General features: G+C 40.7%; 2 protein-coding genes across 23 annotated transcripts in view; one reads left to right on the forward strand and one right to left on the reverse strand.

Moving 5' to 3' along the window:
- Nucleotides 1-25,066, reverse strand: part of IMMP2L (inner mitochondrial membrane peptidase subunit 2) — a 797,369-nt gene that overhangs the window by 441,401 nt on the left and 330,902 nt on the right. The window lies entirely within an intron of this gene.
- LRRN3 (leucine rich repeat neuronal 3) overlaps nt 1-25,066 on the forward strand; it is a 66,205-nt gene that overhangs the window by 3,701 nt on the left and 37,438 nt on the right. The gene's annotated exons all lie outside the window — the stretch shown is intronic.

The raw sequence follows: 25,066 nt of genomic DNA on the forward strand, positions 1-25,066 counted from the left end.
AGCTGGTGTCTAGCCTGCAAGTAGAAGCTCACAGAGAAAAATAGATTGTCAAGGAGAAGGACTCTAGCATGGCCTTCTCCTTGCCATGATGGTTTTTTATGGGTGGATTTATTTTTTGTTCTATATGGAACAGCATTCCATCATCTTACATTTAAAATATTATAGCCAAGACACAGGTTTGCTATCTCAGTGAGAAGTAAATCATGTTCATACACTTGCACATATTTACAACCTCTCTCTCCATAGTAAATGCCACCACACACTGTGCTGTTTCCAGGTTTCACAGGGCTCATAGGTAAGATGCTTGCAGTGGTCCGCCTGTGGCCCCACGTCTTCCTCCTTACATAAGTGGGCCCACCTGACTGGGATTGGCAGTGACCCTCCAAGTGGGGTGTGGTCCTTGGCAAGTAACCATCAAAGTCAATCCCTGATGCTTGCCTTGATGAGACACATGCATAATTACCCCCTTGTAGCCCACCTTGTCTCCTATCCTCCTTTCCAGATAGGTTATGTGCACAATCTCTATGAAGCATGGTGAATGTGCACAATGGCTGGTTGTTTTGCACAGTTACCACTCAACTGACATTACCACACACACACAAATATCTTCACTGGCTGTGTTAGTTTACACATCAAGTTCAGAACACTTAACAAGATGGAGTGACCCACTTGACAGCAGCTGTAACATTTCTGTGTGACCCTGCTGCCCATTTTCAGCCAGGTATTACAGAGTATGGGAAAGTAGATTATGTTCCTCCAGGGCTAAGTATCTGACTTTAGCGTAAATTGGGATGAACAGATTTATCTAATGCAAAATCAGCAGGGGTCATTACTGGGGAAAAATATTCTCAGTTCAAACATTCATTTCTTAGCTAAGTATGATACTTATCAGATTAGGGTTTTTTTCCATTACCCAAGTGTAAAAAAGCTATCAGGCCTCAAAGTTAAGCAGATATTCATTTAGCTCCCAATCCAAATATACATTCAACTGCTTGAACATTAGCCTGGCAGTATACCTGTCATCCTTATCATACTGAAGTCCATCCATGATGGATGCTGCCTTGTAATTGAAATGAGTATTTCAGAACAAACAGAAAACATTCAGTTGTGACTAGAAATATTCGTTAATAGGCAAAAAACCTTGCGGTTTAAGAACGTACCAATAGCCCACAGATATTTCTACCAAACTTTTAAAAGCAGGGAAATTGGGCACCTATAGTGAATGCACCAGGGGAGCAGGAGACCTGACCTCCTCTCTGAGATATTGGACTGCCCTACAAATTTGTCAAAATGCAAACACCATTTGGGTTGGTCTTCCACAGTCCAATCCACTTCCTGTGTAGCTTGGAAGAATTTGGTAGCATTTGCCTCTGAGCATATGGTGAATAGTGGCAACACCTGCCATCTCCAAAGGTGGAGAATTACATTTTTGTATGTTTGTTGGTGTTCTTACTTTGCTTCTTTTCTGTGTTGCTACTGTTTCTACAGAGAATCTAATCTAGAAAATTATATTTCTTTCATTATTCATCCTAGAAATCTGTGTCAAATGTATTTTTATTAATTTCAAAGCCTTTTTTGGTCAGTGTCATATGATGGTGAAGACACCCTTTTGTGTTTCAAACTGGAGGTTATGCTCTATTTCCATTTTGGGCACATTAACAGTTGAATCTGAAACTGCAGTTTGATGTAAAATCAGACTGATTACAATATGTTGCTACTTAAGCAATGACTCCAGCTGTTGGAAAAAACAAACTTGGCCTGCACAAGATGCATGTTTTCAACCTGCTATGCTTAAACTCCTCCACTTAAGGAAAGGTGGGCACTGTCAATTAAAATATAGATTACATATAGAATTTTGCTAGAATATATTCCACCTCCCCCTGTTTCATCTTGTGCAAACTGAGACATTCCTCATGTCCATTGAAAACTATTCTGCAGAACAGTCAGTGCCATTATTCCACAATTGTTTTTGGAGCTTTTTTTTTTAGTGTTGCAAAGTGTTGTTGTACTTCACATATTCACAGAAACAGAAGCAAAAGACACTGATTTACTGTAGGAAACTTCACTAAAATTGCAAAGTAAATCTAACATATTTAAAGTGACTATCTGAACTACATCAACTTTCTTACTATTGTTGCTTCGTCCCTCCTAAAACAAGATCAGCAAAGCACATGTCTTGTTATTTGGGCTGATTGCAGGTGTTGCCACCACTCACCATATACTCAGACCTGGGGGAGGGGAGGAGGGGGGCAGAAAGGGGAAGGGGAGAAGTGGGGCACTGGGCAGAGGGAAAGCCCCTTTCCTTTCCAAAAGGAAAACATTGTGAACAGTATCATTCTTTCTCAAGGTTTCCCCCATCTTTTTATTCTACAGCAGACACATGTAGCCTCCCACCCAAATTTAAACCAAAGCTGTCACTGGCCACATCCACAGCAGAGTGGGAGTTGCTACGAGATGCCCTGTTTCCCTCACATAACTTTAGTCGGAGTGGCTGACTGTTAAGCAAGAGTTCTAAAAGCAAGAGATCCAAAAATTTCTATCTCCACTTGAAGGCCCTCACTAATGACAATACTTGTACAAATTTATTTCTTTATTTATTTATTTTGTTTCATTTATAGATCGCCCATAGCGAATAGCTCTCTGGGCGGTGTACAAAAAGGTTAAAATACAAAATATGACAATAAAATCAAGCTACACACAATAACGTTATAAACATTTAAACATTTAACAGTTAAAATGCTTGGGAGCATAGTCAGGTCTTAACCTGGCGCCGGAAAGACAGCAGCGTAGGCGCCAGGCGTACATCTTCGGGGAGGCTGTTCCACAGTTCGGGGGCCACTACAGAAAAGGCCCTGGATCTAGTAACTATCCTCCGGGCTTCCCAATGAGTTGGTACCCGGAGGAGGGCCTTAGATGCTGAGCGAAGTGACCAGGTAGGTTCATAGCGGGAGAGGCGTTCCACAAGATATTGCGGTCCCACGCCGTGTAAGGCTTTATAGGTCAAAACCAGCACCTTGAATCTGGCTCGGAAGCAAATAGGTAGCCAGAGCAAACGGGCCAGAACAGGTGTTATATGCGCTGATCGGCTAGTTCCCGTCAACAATCTGGCTGCCGCATTTTGCACTAGCTGGAGTTTCCGAACTGTCTTCAAGGGCACCCCTACGTAGAGCGCGTTACAGTAATCCAGTCTAGTTACCAGAGCATGAATAACTGAGGCGAGGTCATCCCTGTCCAGATAGGGACGTAGCTGGGCTACCAGCCGAAGGTGGTAGAACGCATTCCTCGCCACCAAGGCCACCTGTGCCTCAAGAGACAAGGAAGGATCGAAAAGAATCCCCAGGCTACGAACCTGTTCCTTCAAGGGGAGTGTAACCCCATCTAGAACAGGGTGAACATCCACCATCTGGGCAGGGAAGGCACTCACCAACAGTGTCTCAGTCTTGTCTGGATTGAGTCTCAGTTTATTAGCTCTCATCCAGTCCATTATCGCGGTCAGGCAATCTAAATCTTGGCAGTGCTACGTTCAGAGATCTCTCCTTCAGTTTGTGTCACTCAAATAATTTAGTTTAGCCTAAGTATTTCTCAAGTTGCTAATACAGCTCATTAGTAGATAGTTAATGTGAGGTCTTTCCCATATAAATTACTGCTATATCATCCTGCAGGATCATGCATCAAAACCCTTGCTATTGCTATATAAGCTAGCTAATGTAATGGCATAAATATGCTTCCTATAACCAGAGTCCTTCAACCTTGGGTCCCCAGATGCTGGACTACAACTGCCATCATCCCCAGCCAAATCAGCCAATGGTCATGGGTGGTGGGCGTTGGTCACCAGACGTTCTTGGAGTACAAGATAAAAAATCACTGTGGTGACAAAAGGTACCAGTCATGCCCTTCTAACTCCATCAAGCAGCATAACCAGACATAAGAGAAGTAAACTGTCTCATGCTATACTGGGACAGATGGAGCTAGATGAAGTCATTGAAATATAAATTACATGGGTGACTGCCTTGAAAAATTTAAGTTTTAGATAGTACTACCAATGGGGAAGCAACCATCAGATTATAAAGTTTGAACCTTATTATGAACAAGGGTTAAGGCCCAGTTTAGATGATGATGATGATGATTTTATTACATTTATATCCTGCCCTTCCTCCCAAAAAGAGCCCAGGGCAGCAAACAAAAACACTAAAAGCATCTTACAAACAGAAGACTTTAAAACATATTAAAACAAAACAACTTTAAAAACATATTTAAAAGATGTTTAGTGGCCTCCATGCAATTGCTCTGATCTCTCTGACAGGCCTGTGACTCAGTAGGAATAGTTTTGAGGTGGCAAATTCTAAATTGCAAACTCAACATAGGGGTTGTACAAGTGCTGCCACAATTTGTGTATCATAGCTGCTTTTAAAAAGTGTGATACAACTGTGTAAATTATGGTTATCACAGCTGCAGATCCCATATGGATCTCCAGCTATGCAATCAGTGTCTTCACACAATCCTTATCCATGTTGCAAGCTCAGAAGTGGGCCCATATTGGATCACAGAGCATCTGAACTGGGTCTAAGACTTCCCCATCTACATGCTTGCTTGTCAAATCAAATCAGTCCTTTGGGTAGTGTTTGTGGGAAGGAAAGCTGCAATCCCTGAAAACTAGCTTTAAAGTGGAACTGCTACATTCTGTGCATCATATATTATTAGCAACAGTTGTTCACAGAACAGGTATCAGCTAAATTTTCTTTAGGCAAACGTCTACTGACTTTTAAAGCCTTGCCTGCAAAAATTAATTTCTTCCTAATATTTATATCAAGCTGTGTAACAGCTCTGGATAACATATCTGGGGCTCTGTAACAATCATGTTAAGCTAAAAGAAACCACTTACCAATATCTCTTGCTGCTTAAAAATCTCTATTTAAATACTACAATAGTTGAATAAAATGCTAAATGGAGGGAAAAATCTTTCAAAATGCCTACTATTTACTTGCATTATCCCAGGAGTCTTTACCGAGAGGGTTCTCATCATGTGAATAACTGCTGTGCAAAAAAATACATTATAATCTACAAAACATTTTGCAAAGAAAAAAGGATGAATTATCAGTTTTAAGCTCAACTGTTTAGAGAATTCCCTGGATATCTGGCTACCTGCATTAAGGAAAAAAAAGACTGTTTGCACAGTGCTGTATCTAGGGGCCTAGCAATTTTGCAACGGCTTGCTGAATAAATTAGAGACTCACAGCATGCAACTTACATATGAACAACTACCAAAAATATCCACTGGGAATTGCTTCACTACTCCGCTTAAAATTGAAAGCTACAACAGTGTAGGAAGTGTCAAAGAAAGGAATGCTGAAATAATTCCCTTGTGCTCACTATGCAGGCGGGCAGCAGAAGTTTCTGAATCAACTTCAAGGGCTAAGAAAGGCTCTAATCCACCACACCTCCTCAAGAAGAATGAAAAAAGTGCAAAACAAGTTAAATGTTTAATATAATAATAATAAACCTAAGAACTGTCCGACCCTAAACTGGAGCTTGGCTAAAACTGATTATCATCTGCAAATCTTAAATGTATTGTAGCAACAGGAGAAAGGGCAGATTTTTTATTTTATTTTAGCTGTTGGGATAAATTCTTAACATGTGAAGTCTGTTAAGGCATACACCCTAGGTGAGTATACCACTTCTATAAGGCCTGGTGAAATGTCAGCCCAAAATGTATTTTAAAATATTTCATCCCACACAGACATTTCCTTACAGCTCCAACAGTTGGAGGAAATGCATTTGCCAGGCATGAGCATTTAACATAGATTATTTGGGAATGCATCAGAGACACACGTGTGCAATTGCAGATATCTGACAAGTCAAATCAGGAAGAGATTTTCTTCATAAGGAGATGGCTCTAGTCTAGTGCTGACATGCTATGCAGACTAATTTAAAACAAAGTTAGCCATTCTCATCTACCAACTACCTAATGGCCCTGAACTTCCCTCCATCAGTTCATTCTAGAAGGGGATGTATCACTAAAGTGGAAGGGAAGAGAATATACTGCAGAATAATTTATTACCTCGTCTTCTCAACTTTTTTTTAATATTATGTAACAGGCAAATAAGCACTCTCAACTGAGGTGTACCCACTCTGACTTTGTCGCTAAAGGCACTTTAGAAATGTAGGATTTCCTGACGCTCTTTCCTCCCCTCCCCCCCTTCACCAGCCTCACACACCCAAGCAATGTCCTCTTGGCACTCTCCATTTTTTCCAGAGAACAATCAGACACTTAAGAGGGATCTAACAGTTATTTGATCTTTGCCCTAACCAGCCATCACCTAATCTAGTCTTGAGTCCACGCTGTAGGACCACTGTGGTGCGGAAGCATATAGAGCAACTCTTATTACAGTGACTGGGAGTAAGACAGGTTGACAATATGTCCAAAATTCCAATGAAGTCACATGCAAACTCGCTGATATGGGGGCTACGAAGGGGCTTGTACTGACATTGTGACTGGGATTCATTTGACCTGGAAGTCAGGCTTGTTGAACCCTATATGCCAGGATTTAATCCTGGAATCTGTGGAATTCATTATGAAGAAGCGGGGGGGGGAGCTTCTCAATACTAAATAGTCCTAGCAAGCGTCCAAAGCCCCAAGACTACTTGAACAATTAACCACTGGCTTCCGGAAACCTACCTTGGACCCTGAGAACCAGGCATGATGCATTGTTAAGATGCAGATGAGAAAAGAGTAGAAAAGTAAATAGGCAGAATGATTAAATTATTATGTGAATGAAAAATGGTCATACAATGTAACTGAAGTAAAAAAAAATCAGTTCACCACACATGTATTGCCACATGACAATCCTGAATAAAATTAACTTTTATAAAAATTAACTTTAATCCCACTGGTTTCTGCCAAATTTGCAACAAAACAGACAAATTGAAGATTGCAGCCTAAATCTGCTTTCAAATATTAGTTTGAACTACAGACTCACTAGGGTTTAGACCTGGAACTTGTTTTAAATATTAGAACCAAAGTTCTGGAGTACTTGAACCAGTGGTGATAACCGAGGACATTGGAGCATAAGCAGAGTGTTTCTGCTCCACATATACACTTTTAAAATTAATTATTATTGCCGAAACATACATGATTCCATAGCAAGAAGTTAAGATAATTTTTCAGAATATAACAAGAGAAAGGAATAGCAGCATAATCATTTAACCCACAAAATATATTACATAACCAGTTCATACTTGTAAGAGATTAGCATATACCAGGCACAAAGGACACATGATTTCTGGACAGTCTCTCATTTAAAAATACACACAAAAAAGAGCACTTATTTCAATAGTTTGGTTTGACATTTAAAAGTTACCAATTCCTCTCTCAAATAAAGTTTACCTGGATGCAAAGGTTTGTGTGTGTGAGAGAGAGGGGGGGGGGGGGGAGAGAGAGAGTGTTCATCTATCATGAACATTGTATGCAAACTATCAATGCATCCAATGCAATCCAATGCATGTTTACTGAGAAGCAAGTCCCACTGTGTTCAATGTGGTTTACGTCAGGAAAGCATGCGTAAGTAGTGTGCTGAAGTGTTTGGTTCAGGAGATTACGACAAAAAAGTATTCTGCTTCGTAGGTTGTATAAAGCCAAGAAAGCAACTGTAGCAGGCATCTTCTGGGATTAGACAAAGATAAACTGCTTGATCAATATAAAGGAAGATCTGAAGTCCCTGTTCCTGTCCACCTGAAAACTAGAACAATTTCTTCTAATGCTTTCTTGATGTTCTTAAAGCTTTCCCTCTTCTGCATAGCCAAGCTAACTGGGTGCAAAAAAGATTTAAGTCCTATAGTTAAGGGTGTTTTTTTTCAATACTGTGAAAAACTTTCCTCAGGCAAATGTGTCATAGACAGTACTGTTTTTCTGCCTAACGTGCACTTATATTTTAACATGTATATTTTAAAAGGTACTAATCTTTTGGCATGTGAAACAGGGACCCACCTTTTCATCTGTTCATTGAGCAGCAGGTACTTTTAGATACTAGGAGCCATGTCTATAATCAATATTTTTCCAGAGCTTGGAAAAGTTACTTTTTTGAACTACAACTCCCATCAGCCCAATCCAGTGGCCAAGCTGGCTGGGGCTGATGGGAGTTGTAGTTCAAAAAAGTAACTTTTCCAAGCTCTGATTTTTCCTGCCCTGTGATAATGGCATTGGATCTGCATGTAAGAAGGCCCAGTTCAATTATCACATTCTAAAATATGCCTTTTACCGTATAAAAAATATCACGGTATAAGAGCTAGCACAGTATAGTGGGTAGAGTGCTGGATGAAAGCTTTGGACACCAAGGGTTAAATATCCATTCAGCTACAAAACTCAGCAGGGGACCTTTAGCGACTCACCTTGTCTCAGTGTAACCCTCCTTTACAGGGTTCATGTGAGGATATAACTGGGGAAATCAGAAGAAAGATGGAATAAAAATTCAACAAATAAATATGCACCAAAACAGACTACATTATAAAGAACCTAAGAAGACTGACTAGCAAGTCATGTGATAACTACAATTCTTTTTCATGAGTCATAGCTGCAATTACACAAATGGCTGTCTCTGAGGGGCCCATGAGCAGCATTATTGTTTTCCATCAGTCCATACAGTTGGAATAATGTTTAAATAACTCAACCATTTGGGCAAAGACCAACTTCATGTGCCTTTCCTATATGCATTTGAACCTGGTTGTTCAAAGCCTTCATCTAACACTCTACCCAAAATACCATGCTAGCTCTCATACCATGATATTTTTACATTGTACAAGGGATATTTCAGAATGCGTTATTTGAACTGAGCCTATTAATTATAGGCATGGCTCCAAGTATCTGAATGTTACACATTCCTGCACATGCAAAGCATCCCTGCCTATGAGTTTTCCCATTCACTTGAACAGAAAAACAGCTCCCTTTGAGCATGCAAAACTTTATCCTTCATTCAAATGTGTGGAAACAGCCATGTAAACAGAGGGATTTTAATGTTCACTGTGGAGACAACACCTGACAGTGAAATACCTAATCAGAATTAATGTTAACGTAATTTAAAAACACGCATAACTTTCAGCCACCATGTTCGGGCCATTTAATTCAAACATGACCCCAGCCACATAAGTGTTGCCCATAGAAAAGTAGCTTCCACAATGCTCCGGCAATGTTCAAATGCTTTGTATTTTGGCACCACCAATTCTGAACCAATCACATTCTGGTATCTCTTACATAACTTATATTTGCTTTCATTAATTGTGTTGGTTTATCTTTCCTTATTGGTAACATTTTAATACAGTTCTGTGAAGAAGCTAATTATCAGGGAATGTTTATATTTCGAACAAGCAACAAAACAAAATAATTAGAATATAAATCTCAGTAGTATGGCAAAATCATCCTACCTAATTTCCAGAGATTGCCCTAAGAATTGCTTCTGTTGGGTTCAAGACCACCTTCAGCTGCCAATAGCATCACTTGCTTTCATTCTATTGCATGTAATAGGAGCTTATTTTCATTTCCTTATTGGTCTTTAAATCACATTTCCTGCTAGGAAGCTCATCACTTTGGTTTGACCCAATTTCAGCTTGCTGGATCAAAGCATAAGGGCTGCTTCAGGGCTGTGGTTTACCAAATAGCTATCCATCAGCTAAACACAATGGGTATGAACCCATGGGGGTTATGGGATGACAAAAAAGCTGGAGTTCTAGTTCCCCTCCCACAAGAATGAGAGAGATATTTCATGAGTGTTTACTAGAAATGAAATCAAAAGGAATGAATGAAGCATTGGAATCAGCTGCCTAGGGAGGTTGCAAAGTATGTCCTTGAATGTTTATAAAGACTACGTTTGTATACCTGAGACATCAAACAACATGCCGAAAGATTGAGAATGGGCTAGCTAATCCAGTGGTTCTGTTCTATCATTTTACAAAATGAAAAGCTGTTACATTCAGTAAGATTGTGAGCCTGTACGAGAAAATTCTTTAAAACAGGGAAGGAGAACCTGTGGTCCTCCAAATGTTTATTAATTTTAAAACATTTTAATCCCACTCTTCATTGTGGATGACAATTTCAGAGTAGATAACAATAAAATGTACCTCAAAATATCAACATAAATAGCATACAATAAGGCAGAATAAGTTAAATATTGTTGGATTCCAACTCCCATCAGCCCCCACCAGCATGACCAATGGTGATGGAGTATGGAAGGTGTAGTCCAACAACAAATGGAGGGGCACAGGTTCCTTGCCCATTTTAAAGTCTTTTCTCTTACTGTTACAGGCTCAGGACCCCACAGTACATGTGTTCAGTTCCTCATCCCTGCTGAAATAAGCAATATCAGACAATCCTACTTCATCCCTTACAGAAAAGTGTCAGGTACAAAGGAATAATTCGTGTGGGCTTTGACTATATTTTTGTTTGCTTGGGGATTTGTATTCGCTCAGTTTCTCCATAAGTTAAGTTCAAGGAGACTGTTCATATCCAGCCTGCACTGGTGTTAGTAGAAAGTCAATATTTTCATGCAGCGCTGCTGTAAGCAAAGAGTGGGAGAGCCAAGAGTGGATTCATGTAATTTCACATATAGGTCCCCACACAAAGGGTAAATTTAGTAAAATATTATCCTTTCTGTAATCTTGTTCATACAACCAGACAGGTGTAGACAGTATGAGAGTTGACCAGATCTGGGCCATTGTTTAGTAACTACATGACATCTCTGGCACGGATATAACTTGCAGCTCAATAGACATATATGGTGATACTGTAAAGATATAAACCTTTGTCTAGGATTAATCAAGGTGTGTTCTGAATCAGATTTTGACTCCAGGACTAGCAATGCACAGCTCAAATTAAGCACTGAAACAGTAGTTTTGCATTTCTAGATGTCCCAGCCATAGAATGAAGAAAAGGGATTGGTTCCATTCCCTTTGATATTTCTGCTTCAAGCAGTCTCTTGTAAAGGCAGAGCGAGGAAATCACCATTCTTTATCTGGAATCACCAGGCGTGCTTACCCCATCTTTCACAGACTGGGCTGGAGCTATGCCTTGGGACTTCAACAAAGTTCTGAAGCTGAGCCTTGTCTCAAGTTAAGTCTGGACTTTAACCATCATATCACTACTTCATGAGCACAATTCAGCCCAGATCTACTCTGTTCTGAGATGCAGATGCCCCCTACATTCAATCTTCTCATAAAACTAAAACAGGACTTCAGACAAAATCGTTCTAAATCACCAGGAAAGGGCATTCCAAGATGCAATGCTCTACAGAATCCATGGAAACATCAAGTAATCAGTTTCTGGATAACTGGATGTTGATTAAATGGGGCTATACTAAGTATGTACCCATGGCTGTGAGAAAAGAACTGCGCAAGAAGTCAGCAAATGTAATAACCTACTGTTACAAAACTTATTCCTCTCAGTGAAGGAGAGCTAGCTTCCTTCATATTTAATAACCTACTAGCCATGGGAAAAAATGTCGAGGAATTAAATTCATATTTCATAATAACTACACAGGAAACCAGGAACTCACCATTTGTATTGGAAAAACATTCATATAGTGGCATAGGAACTGAATATCAGTAGTATATAGGCCTTACCAAATCATTTAATTTAAACTAGCACTGTTCCAAAGGCTTATTTGCTAGTTGAGCTAGTTATTCAGTGTTTCCTCCTTTGGCAAGAGTTCTCTGATGGTGCACAGGGTGACCTCCCAGGCTCTGGGTTCAGATTCTACTGCAAGCTTACATCCTGACTCAACGGCTGTAGTACTTATAGGATAAAGTAGAAAACCCAAAGCTCCACCCTCCCTGTCTGAATAGGAATGCACAAGAAGCCATCACTGGCCCTGAAAGGGGCTCAATCTTTTGTGCATACCTCAAGACAGGGTGTAAAAAACACCCATGTGAAGCAGCTGCTGCTGCCTCTGCCACTATTACCCCTTTCCCTGATTAACTCAGGGAGACCACAAATATTCCCCAAGGAAGGATAAGGCAAGGGAGCACCACAGGTACTCAGGCCAGGGACTAGAACTATATGTCCCAGCCTTCCTTGTGGGAAAGTATTTGTATCCATTTCTACTTGGGAGCCCTCCGCCACTGCTGCCTCCCCCTCTCCTGCCCTTGCTAATATCTGTGGGTCCTAGGGTAGGCAGGGGAAGAAGGGTTGTGGCAATGGCTCTATCTGTGACTACTCCAAAGCCATGATGCAAAGGAGCCTGATGGCAAGTAGAAGAGCTACATTAACCTACTTCTACTGTGCCCTGTCATTGTTATTGTTGTTATGTGCCTTTGTGGATTACGACTTATGGTGACCCTATGAATCAGCAACCTCTGATAGCATCTGTTGTGAACCACCCTGTTCAGATCTTGTAAGTTCAGGTCTGTGACTTCCTTTATGGAATCAATCCATCTCTTGTTTGGTCTTCCTGTTTTTCTACTCCCTTCTGTTTTTCCCAGCTTTATTGTCTTTTCTAGTGAATCATGTCTTCTCATTATGTGTCCAAAGTATGATAACCTCCGTTTCATCATTTTAGCTTCTAGTGATACTTCTGGTTTAATTTGTTCTAACACCCAATTCTTTGTCTTCTTCACAGTCCATGGTATCCGCAAAGCTCTCCTCCAATACCACATTTCAAATGAGTTGATTTTTCTCTTATCCACTTTTTTCGTCAGACTTTCACATCCATGCATAAAGATCAGGAATACCATGGTCTGAATGATCCTGACTTTAGTGTTCAGTGATACGTCTTTGCATTTGAGGACCTTTTCTAGTTCTCCCATATTGTAGAGTTGCTGATGCCTATCCTGTTGATGCCTTCTTGGATGGCAAGATTCAAGAGAGCAGCAGAGTAGAAGAAGTACTCCCATTAAAAGAAGATGATATTAGGGCTGCTTTTCATTGTGACATTAGAACAGTAGGATTCCATACTGCAAAGGCATTCACATTCCTGGTTCATCTCTATGCTGGCCTTTGCTTCTCTGCTTGCTACATTTGTGGTTTTAGCTAAAGCACTCAACAAATTGATGCTGCTTTGCAGTTAATGTGTCCCCAGGCTACAATGAGCTTTAGGATGGGTGGATCTAGTAGAGAATCTTGCCAGCTGAAATGGAATCTCTCTGCCAAGTAGGTTTCTCAGCTGGAGTTTCTGCCAATATGGAGATTCTTTTAGTTGCAACTTCTACTGGAAAGATAATTAATACGGGGATGCAAGCAGCCCAACCAGAAGGAACTGAACTGCATAAAGGAGTTAAAGGAAAATGTCATGGACTAAAGTATAACGCCAGTGAAACTACAGATTGGAAGCAAAGCTTCCATTTGCAAAAAAATGGTCCAAGGGTCAAACCTTTCTAGAAGCAATACTCTCAGTATTCTGTTTGTAAAGTGTGGGTTGGCTATGGTAGCTCAGGGACATCGGTACAAAGTCAAATGCATTCTCACCTCCTAGCAGCCTACCCGTCCAGGAGGGGGAGAAATGGTGCAGCTAATGTCTGATGTAGAAGGCTCAGGATACAAGATCAAACACTGACTTCTGAAGCATACTCCAGTCTCCATCACTTGCAAGCCAGCCTCATTAAGAACTGAAATCAGGGCACTCTTTGGTCTCTTGGGTCCAAAGAACCCCTTGCTCAGACACGGTAAGGGTACCCAACGTTAGACAAACTTCTGATTGTAACATCTTCTCATTACCATCACCGGCCACTCCCATCTCATTCCTCCACAGGCAACAACACTTATTTGAGCTTTTTGTGTGCAAAGGGCTCCAAATCCTCATTCCACACATTTCTGTCTTTCCCCTAACAAATTGCTAATCTGAGCAATGACTAAACTTAGCTTTGGATTCAGGCCCAGCATCAGAGGGAGACATTAATAGGCACCTGACAAGGCACACAGCCATGAAGGAAACCCACTGCTGAAACACACACACACATACACAAACACACACACACACAAGCCTCAGTGCTGTATTTCCGCTCCGGGCAGTGACAACAGTGAGAAGCTAAAGCAACATCCTTCACACGCTGGGCACTCTCACTCTCGGTAGTCACGCAGATTGAGCCTACAGGGAGAAGGTACATAAAAGAGCAGGGAGAACTTCAGTGAGGAAGAGGAGACCCAAGGGCCCTACAAAGCCTGGAGCTGCTACTGCTTGGAGTGATTGTCCAGTATTCATTACACTGGATAAATAGTAAATGATCAATAAAATTTGGAAGCGGCAAAAGAAAAAGGTTTTCTAATGCAATATTCCTTGCTTACACTCTTGGGATCTTCTCATCTTTGTTCATTTGAATGAACATTAATTATTTCCCATAAAAATACACTATTCCGTAATAATTTTTAAAACTTTTTTTAACTCAACAAGGGACAACATGCACACAGAAGTGAAAATCAGATAAAAACAATTCAAAAATAAAACTCCTCTACTGTATAGTAATTATAATAATTAAAAGTGACAGCATGGTTCTCAGCTTGAGCCATTTTTTTTCCTGGAAACATCAGCCAAGACAGGCAGCCATTCAAGCAAAATAGCTTTCACTTAGTTTGAGTAAATATGCTGGTTCTTCTCTCTGTGTTAATTACAATTCCTATACACACTGGAGAGAATAAGATCTATTATACACCCATGATCCAGCACCCTTTCCCCCAATACAATGTTTTGACATAGTTCTATGGACAAGCCAGGAAGCCACACTTAACCATAACTTTCTTTTATGAGTGAACCCAGAAATATGTTTATTAGCTTCCAAATAAGCAAGATTTAAATTATGGCTTCATATACTGGCTTGTTTGGAAGCCAATAACCATAGTTTCCTAGTTCACATATCATGGGAGGCAATGGTTAAGTGGAACTTCCTGGCTTGTTTCCCCACTTACAATGAAGGGGCTGCATGCAGGCACACAGAGGTCATGCCCATCCTGGCTTGTTAAGCTCAGATTTGATCATGCAAATACAGCCTATAATGTAGCATAGGGTTTGTTGCACCAACACTGCACATCCTCATGTGAAGACCATGGCGCGTATCCCAAAAAGATTTCCTACGTTGGATGGGCAGAGAAGCTGCACATAGATATCACATGGCTTGTGGACTTTTGAATGCACTGAAAAGAACTGATACCCCTAAAATGCACTGTGCACCAACATTAACAATTAGATTTTTTTAAAAAAGGTTTCTCTGCTGACTTCACTCCTATTCTTAGGCACCATGGCATTTCGAAGAGATATAAACACTGATGTTAAGAACAGTGCCACTGCTCAGCTCAGCATCATTAGCATGATGGCAAAATGTTGCTAAACGTACTGTATCAGCGTATCCTTAGGTAACATTAAAAATACTGGTACAACTATATTTGCTCCTGACACTGCTCTGAATCCTAGACACAAGCAGGGTAATGTGGTAGTTCCTAAGGAAATAAGCTGATGTGCCCAAGTGAAAGAATAAAGCACATGCCAATCATCTATAACTTACTTCTGATATGAGAGACACTAGAGCAACATTATGAAAGTGTTTATCATTATTATATGTTTGGAGTAGTAAACTAACATATGCTGGATCCAAGCCTATTAAGTTTTCAGAATTTCAAAACCGAGGATACATAAGCAAACTAAGTTATTGTACTTGCTGCCAACGCAACCAGGGTAACAGTTAGGCCACATTCACACCATACATTTATTCTGCTGCTATTCCGCTTTAAACAGTCATGGCTTCCCCCAAAGAATCATGGTAAGTGTAGTTTGTGTAGGGTGCTGAGAGTTGTTAGGAGACACCTAAACCACCAGAGTGGTTTAACAGTCATTTTCTCTTCCCAGAGAACTCTGAGAATTGTAGCTCTGTGAGGGGGATAGGGATCTCCTCTCAGCACCCTTCACAAACTACACTTCCCAGGAAACTTTGGGGGAAGCCATTACCAGAGCTTGGAAGATTACTTTTTAACAGTAATAAATTACAGTTACAGTTACATGGTCCAAAAAAGTAGTAATTACTGTTACAATTACAATTGCTCTGAAAGTAACTGATTACTTTAGTTTTCCTCCAAAGTAATCACTACAATTACATTTCAGTTATTTTAAAAAAGAAATGCCTACAAGGTGCTGGCCTTGGCTGCTGCACATCTAAGTAACCTAAAACAACATTAAAAATAAACAAACACATACAGAGGTAGTAGAATAATTATTTTTATTCATAACATAGCAATGGTGGTCTCTCTGCTGGTAAGGGTGGTGGGGAGGGAGGCTGAGGCCACTACTCAGATCTTTGCATGCCAAACCAAGTGCAACCCCCCCTCACTCAGCCAGCCAGCATAATCTCTCTCACTTAACCACCTCCCAGACCCTGCCCTGCCACCAACTAAGGGACACTCACTCAAGCAAACATTTTCCCGAGATGCAAAAAAGTTAAAATACTGCAAACGCAGCACAGTAGCCAGAGAGGGTGGTGGAGGCGACTTTGTGTGCCAACTGCAAACACAGTATTCACACACACACACACAGTGGAGGCGACTTTGTGTGCCAACTGCAAACACAGTATTCACACACACACACACAGTGGAGGCGACTTTGTGTGCCAACTGCAAACACAGTATACACACACACACACACACACACGTTGTCATCTTTCACCTCCACAGTTCTTTATCTCCATTCTGCTGCTGCCTCCTTCTCCTCCTTTATCCATGTTCTTGACCTCTGGATCCTTTCCCCCTCCACTCCATTCTTCACCACCACTATCTGTTTTTTTAAATAATTGTTTTCTCCACTCCACCCCGTCTCACTCTCCACCTCCTCCCTCGTCGCCTCCTGCCCATCCACAGAGCATGAGGAAAGAGCAATGCTGCACAGAAGCCCAGTTTGAGGCACATGATTTTCATCCACAAATCAGAGGAGCAGAAGACTTCCCCTGCTCCCCCCCCCAAGTAATGCCCAAAAGTAATTCTGGAAATGTTACAATTACTCCACAAAGGTAGTAAAATTACTCCTAGTTCTATTACAATCAAAATGTAAAGGAATTACCCACTCGTTACTCAAAAAAGTAATGAATTACAAGTAATTCGTTACTTGTAACTAGTTACTTCCAAGCTCTGGCCATTACTGTTTATAGTAGAATAATAGTGGAATACACGTTTGGTGTGAATGTGACCCTAAACATATACATTTGGGGAGTATGCTTCCGTGTTGATTACATAGTACCAAGAAAACAATATGCTTATCTAGTAGCTGGCAGTTATCAGGACTTTTTCCTTTGCGTTACTACTGAAATACAGCATCAGCAGCTGCTCACATATTACAGTTAGTATCATTTAAAACTTATATATGACCATCAGGTATTATTTGGAGCTGGAGGAAGAGAAGGAAGAGGAGTAAATAGATTTTAAAAATTGCTTTTGTTCTCTAATATTTGTCTGAGAAGTTCTGGTATTCAAGAAGGCATTCATCCGGTGGCCCATACCTGGTTCCTGATACTCCTATCATTTGATTTTTGGATGAATGAGTGTCCATACAGATAACATGGGGAAATGTCAATGGTTTGTGAACTAACACAATCATGTCCACAACCCATAGTAGCCTGCAACAAGTTGTAGCTTGTACCTAAAGCTGCACTTCCAGCTCTAAGATATGCTGCTGTGGTCAAGCATGACAGGTACACTTTTAATGTTCACAGCTTTTCTGTAAAGTTCAAAGATTATTCTTGGACACAGGCCATTCTTTAGCATACATGCAGATGCTTTTAGAACTGACTGCATGTGAAAGGTGTCAGGCACAAGTTAGGCCAAAACACCAATGCTAAGAAGCACATAACTCCAGTTGTGTGCTTGTTAGCATTGGTGTTTTGGTTTCACATTCAACTGGTACCTCATCTTGTGTTGTTTCCTGTTTGTGTAGGCACAAGTTAGGCACAGGATATGCCCAAAAGAGAGGAAACACTGGGGATAACTTGCAGTTAATTCCCTCACCAGGCGTCATTTGTAAAAATATCAGGGCACAAATATGTCTGAGATCTTTAGTCTCTGACTTCTATGCCAGGACTCCAAATGATAAATGAACTGGGGCTGACAACAGTTATTCTTTGTCTGAAGAGGGGAAGGTACTCTACTCAAGTTTATAGGTAGTCAAATGAAGAAAGAGCCTTAGATTATGCACATTATGAGAGATGCAGGATGTGATGCCTGACACTGGCCTCTGAAAGGGATTCAGATCATGAAAACTTTGGTTCTAGATCTGAAAATGAGAGATGAAAGTGACTCCAAAAACACTAGGGAGTATATTATGTTTCCTGATACTAGGACAGTTAGATTTTATTTTACCATGGTATGTCCATGTAGCCCAGGAAGAAAGTTTTGGAAGAGTGTGCTAGCAGGCCAAGACCCTGTTTTAATAGGAAATTGATATTGCCAAAATAATCTGGACCAGGAGTCACCAGAGTTTAGCTCCAGAATCTGACTTGAAGATGTGATAAAGAAAAGTACCTTTCCCTCTACACTGAATAATCACAGCTAATTTTCTCATATATGAGATTAGAGCAAAGGACTTTTCAAATTAGTGTAACTTTTCGATGAGTCTGAGGTAAACTTTCATGCAGAAAAGTAGTGTTTCTATTGCCAGCATCAGTTTTCCTTTCCTCTTGCCAGAAAATATTGGAAGCCATATAGGTTCTTCCTTTTTCTGTATGTATCCAAAGTTTGGGATTTTGGTCTGACCATGGACATGTAGGATAGTATACTTCTTGATCCATGTAAGTGCCACCCTATCTTTTCCAAGTTTCCCGTCTGGCATATCTATCCATCTTTGGTCTCACTGTATTCCCTCCTTTGTCATCTGTCATACTTCTGCTCAGTGTGCAGCTCTGAAATTTGAGCTGTAAAGATTAGATTCCCCCTTTCCTACTGTAAGAGTGAGATGTGAACAGACAAACTTCTGTTGCCTTCTTGATATTCTTGGAAAAAAACAAGGGCTGAGAAGCAGAGAAATCTGGCAGCTTCTCAATGCTTCTGCCAACATAGCAACATGGAAACACCATCTCTGACAAGCAACCAGTGGTGGACATTTAGATGGAAAAACGTCCACGTTAGAAATAGTGGTAGCAACTTGTATAGACATCCTAACATGAACACTCACATCACTCAGTTATCTCTAAGTATTTTCTTGACTTATCTCATTTTTCTTTTAAAGAATGCCATGTGGTGATGACATGGCCATTCAGTTGATGACCTTTACCTCATGACAATATATAAGGTGGGATGGTTTACAAATCCAATGATATGCGTGGAATACTTAAACCAAATCTGAAGATATCTGGTGTATTTGGTTAATGAAGATTAGAAAAAGACAGCAGTACCACTCACTATTTTTCACCATGTCTGCAAATCACATATTTGCTTAAAGCAGGAATGGGAAACCTGTAGCCCTCCAGATACTGTTGGACTCCAACTCCCATCAGCACCAGCCAGCATAGCCAATAGCCTGGACTGTCGAACAATATCCACCCACAATTTAAAAGGACACCGTTTATTTAGCTCACACTTATTTGGAAAGTCATTTCACAAAATCAAAGCACATATCAGCATCAGACACACACTCTTTAAACACAAAACCAGAAAATAGAAGCACTGTTTTAGATATAATCATTGCATTGTCATAGTGAATCATCTTCAGAAGTAGATGATTAAATTATTATTCTAGTATTTAATTCAATCAGACTGAAGAAATAGCGTGCAACACATACAAAGAGCACGTTTGTACTCCCACAATAAAGAACAATCAGCTCAAGAATAATTGGGGGGAAATTGTGCTGTGTTTAGCAAATTCATTTCATTCTTTCATTCAACTCCATGAAGAAGCATTTGCTTAATGGCATTTCTAATATGTTATGTATTTATTCAAACTACTTCTTTGTGTATGAGGAAGGAAAACAATTGCCATGGATGTGAATCCTAATAAAATATAACCAAAGGTAAGCCAATATATCATTTGCAGATTCTGCAAATTGCATTTAAAGTGTCTTTTTGTTCCTTACTTATTCAACTAGTTAAGATACATTTTATTATTGCCTAAAACAAGCATTTTAAAATGCATATGGGAGAGATAAAAAACAAAATATGCACCCATATATTTTTTTATTTTAGAAGCAAGAATGTTATAAAACATGTTAAATGCTGTCTGATATCACATAAAGTATAGGTTTCCAACTCCTGAACCAGTTCCGGCAACTCAGCAGTTTGTGGTGATCTTTTAAATGGACAAGGCATAAAGAGTCAAATCTAGGATTCAAAGCAGAACTACAGTTTCTGTCTGCGGGGACTCCTGTGGTCTTTTACAGAGCCTACCATCTAGCAATTCTGCTGCATGTGTGCTTCTGCGCACACACATACACACACACCACCTTTAGATCCAGACTCCTCATTATGTAGGGAGCTGCCTTAAACTGAGGAAGACCATTGGTCCACCTAGATCAGTATTTTTGACAATGATTAGCAGTGGTTTTCCACTTCCTTCTATGTGTGGCAGAGGCACCAGGCCCTTAGTGAAACCTTGGCCAACATCTTTATTGATGGCAGTCTTGCACCCACAGCGCAACAGGCCCAGCATGCCTGGCGCCAGCCTTGGCAACCAGCGTTTATGTGACATCAAGGGAGACGAAGGCAGAGCCTGTTGCAGGCAGCTGTTGCAAGCCTGTGTGGCAGTGGGGTGCCTTGGAGCTCCCTCCCGCGATCCACACCACGGATCGCAGAACCACTACTCTCCCACCCACCCTCCCTAAGGAGGGGCCCTTCAGAGACAGGTAGGGGGCATGCATGCATGCGTGCACCAGGGTCTGGGGCAGCATGGTGCCCAAGGGGCCTGGCATGCCTGGTGCTGACCCTGGATCCACCTACAGTATGTTTCATCATGTACCTGTAGATCTAACTCTGAATATGCTCTCTGCATTCATTCATATAAATACAGTCATCAGAACAACACAGAGTTTTTACCCCATATTAGCTTCTGATCAGCTGCCTGAAATGGCAAAAAATGTTATTGCAATAGCAAGATTATACCACATTTTCATATATAAATATACCAGTTTCTATGCATCATCCTTTGCCTTTATGGGCTGGCATAGCAGTTTGCAGGATCAGGTTATTAGAAACACACTCTACTTCTGAAATCATTATACACTAAACAGTTAACAGTAGTGAAAGTCAACACCAGTAACATTTTATTTAAAATGAAGCTGATTTTCAGTTGAAAATGCTTTCAATTGTAAACATTGGCAGTAGTCTCACATTTTTACTCCCTTCCCCCACTCAAAAAAATTCTAACAATCACTTTGTATTTTATGTAACATTTTAAATGGCATTTTACAATTAATGCTCTCAAATAAGTATTTCTAATACAAAAGACTGTTTAGAAGATACATTAAAACAACATGAAGAACAACAAGGACTTTGTATGTATGGGCTTTCAAGGGACAAAAAATTAATTGGTGAAGTAGTAAAATAATAATCCTGATTATGAGTTTCTATAAATGCCATACTAGCTCTGATTAAATGTCATAGGCACAGACTTGCTATTTAAAAACGATTGAGGCATAATTTGACAACTATAATGAAACCTCCCAAAGATTTGTCTCTGAAACACTGTTCTCGGCACATCAAAGAGCCATCATGGCAGAATACTCCATCATTTTATTTCTACAATTTGCAGAAGAGGGGAGGAAGGGAATAGGTGAAACTGTACATCTAAATGGACACATGTGGAATGTGGAATGAATGAATCCATGCACACTTTGGCATGGATTCGGAGTGGTGATACATCATTCCCCCCTCCCCTGCATCTCAGCTCACATTTAACATGTTACCAGATCAGCAAGTGGGAATGTTCAGCATTCACTTGGGCATTTATTTTATCATTATTAAAAAATTATACCCTGTTACAGTAGAATATAGCAGCTAGAGCAAACTACCACCAGCTGGTCTGCAGAATCTGCACTGGCTGCCAATCTGCTACCAGGCCACGTTAAATCATTTAATATTAACATATATAAGGTCCAGTATGCCAAGGACCAGGTTACTTGAGAGGTCATCTTATTACTTATTGGTCAGTGAATTCTGCATGAGAATTTCTCCTTGAAATCCCTAAAATATGAGAAGCCTACTCCATAGCAACTCAGAGCAGCGCTTTCAGTGCGGCTGCCCCGGTTATGTGGAACAGCTTTTCTGGTGAGAGATGACAGGGGCCCACTATCTGCACTTTCTAGAAACAACTGAAGACAGTTTTGTTTTGGCAAAGTGGAAGGTGCTTCATAAATTAATAAAACAAAGCTTCTTCACAACATGGCTTACAGTCATATTTAAAAACACAACAATATTAAAATGTAATCATAGTAACAGTTTTATTTTTAGACTAGTCATAGAATTAATATTTTACTAACAGCCAGTGATAAAACAAGAAAAATCCAAAGGCTCATCTAAGACTGCTATATGCATTAAAACTAAAGGCTACTAGCTACAAATAGATCTTCAAGGCTCTGTTACAACACTGACATAGATCCCATATATGGTTCCACAGGGTTCACATTCTCAACATGTTCTTTGTTTATATTAAATGGTGCTACAACTTGTGTTAAGTGTGCTATGGCATTGCTAGATTTGTTTTCATTTTTATCAGTGCTACCTTATGTCACTTCATCATAGTAAAATGAAACAGAAACTCCTAGTTTGGGTAGGCACCATGCAAATCCACTACAATCATGGCCCGACTGAGAATGAAATAACTCAAGAGGTACATGTTACCTAAGTCAGTTTCAGCCAAGACTTGATCTGGGGACATTTGATCCATGTACTGGTGCTCCTTGTGATGAACTATGTGATACTGCAATCCCTATTCAGCCACTGGGTCTACTCATGTTCAAAGAAGATTGTCCCTGCCCTGCCTCCTCCATTCCCGACCTTCATGTGCTCAGCACAAAGATCTGAAGGGAGTTCTAATCCCCACAATTGGGTTTCCTGGTTGTGAGAGGGGTTTTAAGTGTATTCAGCCAAATCCTCCTTCATATCTTCTCTCTGAATTGAATGTATTGGAAAGTTGGAAGGGGAGCAGTGGAGACAAGCCCATTCCCCCACCACACATTCACTGAATGCAAGTAGACCTAATACTTGAAGAGATCTTATACAGTGGAGAGAAAAGGAGACATATCCTCTCCACATTCAAGCACGGGTCCACCCCAAACACCCAATGAGATCTCTGAACAGATGCCTCCCGTCCAAGTCCAAATCACAGAGATATTTACTTATTAGTAAAGAAGTAAGCTTTTATTATAGCAATCTACAGTACAAACTCAGCAGCTAGGAAAGACCAGAGTCTAGTCTCTTACAAGGCAGAGAACTAGCAACGGTAAATAAGGTCTAAGAGTCCAAGATTAGGAGCAAGAGTTCCAAGACTGCACAGAAGCATCAAAGTTGTTCCAACAAGTGTCCTTGCCTATCCCGCCAATGTTTTAAGTAGAGGTGTTGATGTCCAGCTACTTGTGAAAATTGCTATTCCTGCAAGTATTGCTGGCCTGAAGGCGGGTGCTATATCTAGAGGGATGAGCCTCTGCTTTTCTCTTGAAATGCCACCTCTCCACATGGGAGACATCACTGAGCACACCTCCTCCTCCAAACTCTCCCACTCTGTCATGGCAGGCTGCACACACATGCTCCATTCTCCACAGGCTGGGAAGGGGCAGACACTAGGTCTTCTACCTCATCCAGTCCTGGCACGTTCAGAGGCAGAGGGATGGTTTTCAAGCTCCTCCCCTTTTGAGTCCTCATCCTCAAGTACCTCCCACTCCTGATCTGAATTAGAGGACTCAGGGGACTGTGACAACTGACCTGCTACAAACTCTTTCAGACGTCAGTCTTTCCCTGAGGTCTGCACCCTCTGGCTTTGTGTGTATCCCCAGTCTCTAGGTGTGTCTGCCTACCAGCTTCCTTTTTATGCTCTAGTCTCCCTGCTTGCTTCCGTGCTTCCCAAGCATTCTGCTTCCTGTTGACTCCTTTCCTTAGCTTTACACTATCTTATGATCACCTCTAACTATGATCATCCCAGAGTGCAGGACATGAAATAATAGGCTCAAATAACAAGAAGCCAGATTTCGGCTGAACATCAGGAAAAACTTCCTAACTGTATGTATGACAGCGGAACCAATTACCTACAAAGATAGTGGGCTCTCCAACCCTGGAGACATTTAAGGGGCAGCTGGGCAACTACCTGTTGGGTATTCGTTCAGTTGGATTCCTGCATTGAGCAAGGAGTTGGACCTGATGGCCTTATTGACCCCTTCCAACTCTGCTATTGTATGGTTCTATGCACTGGCCCTCCTGAGCTACATTTCTCTGAACTCACTTCCTTGGTTCTGCCTAGATCCTTCTGTGCGGTATGTCTCAGCATTCCCTCTGAATTCCAGTCAAAGTCTTACCAGGATTTATGCTCTCCACACATGCACACACATGTATATGTGTGTGTGTATATGTGCCCATGATGCCGTCATGACATCTCAGGCAACCTCATTAAGAAACAGACTTTTAAAAATCAAATTATCTTCCTAATGCATGGTTAGAGTGTTGGACTAGGACCTGGGAGACCAGGGTTCAAATCCTGACTCAGCCATGAAGCTCGCTTGGTGACCTTGGGTCAGTCACAGTCTCTCAGCCTAACCTACCTCACAGGGTTGTTGTGAGAATAAAATGGAGAGACAGGAGAACCATGTATGCCACCTTGAGCTCCTTGGGGGAAAGGTGGGATATAAATGTAATAATTAATTAATTAATTAATTAATAGTGTAAAGTCAGTTGCTTCTTGCCAGTGAAAGTTTTAATGTTTGTTCCTTAGCCTTTACTTCCACTACTTTAAAACTGACCCATATGGCAATCTTACCTGAGTAATACTTTATAGCATTTTATTCTTTTTGTGTTTCCAGTTACTGCCCACAGTATGCACTAGCTAAGAGCAACAATGAATCTTGGTTTGGTTTTGCTGCATTCCATGACTCCCAATAGCAGAAAATTCATGACCTTCACACCTTACAGACTTTTACGTGTATGCCT

Source organism: Rhineura floridana, chromosome 8 (assembly GCF_030035675.1).
Source record: "Rhineura floridana isolate rRhiFlo1 chromosome 8, rRhiFlo1.hap2, whole genome shotgun sequence".
Classification (NCBI taxonomy): domain Eukaryota; kingdom Metazoa; phylum Chordata; class Lepidosauria; order Squamata; family Rhineuridae; genus Rhineura; species Rhineura floridana.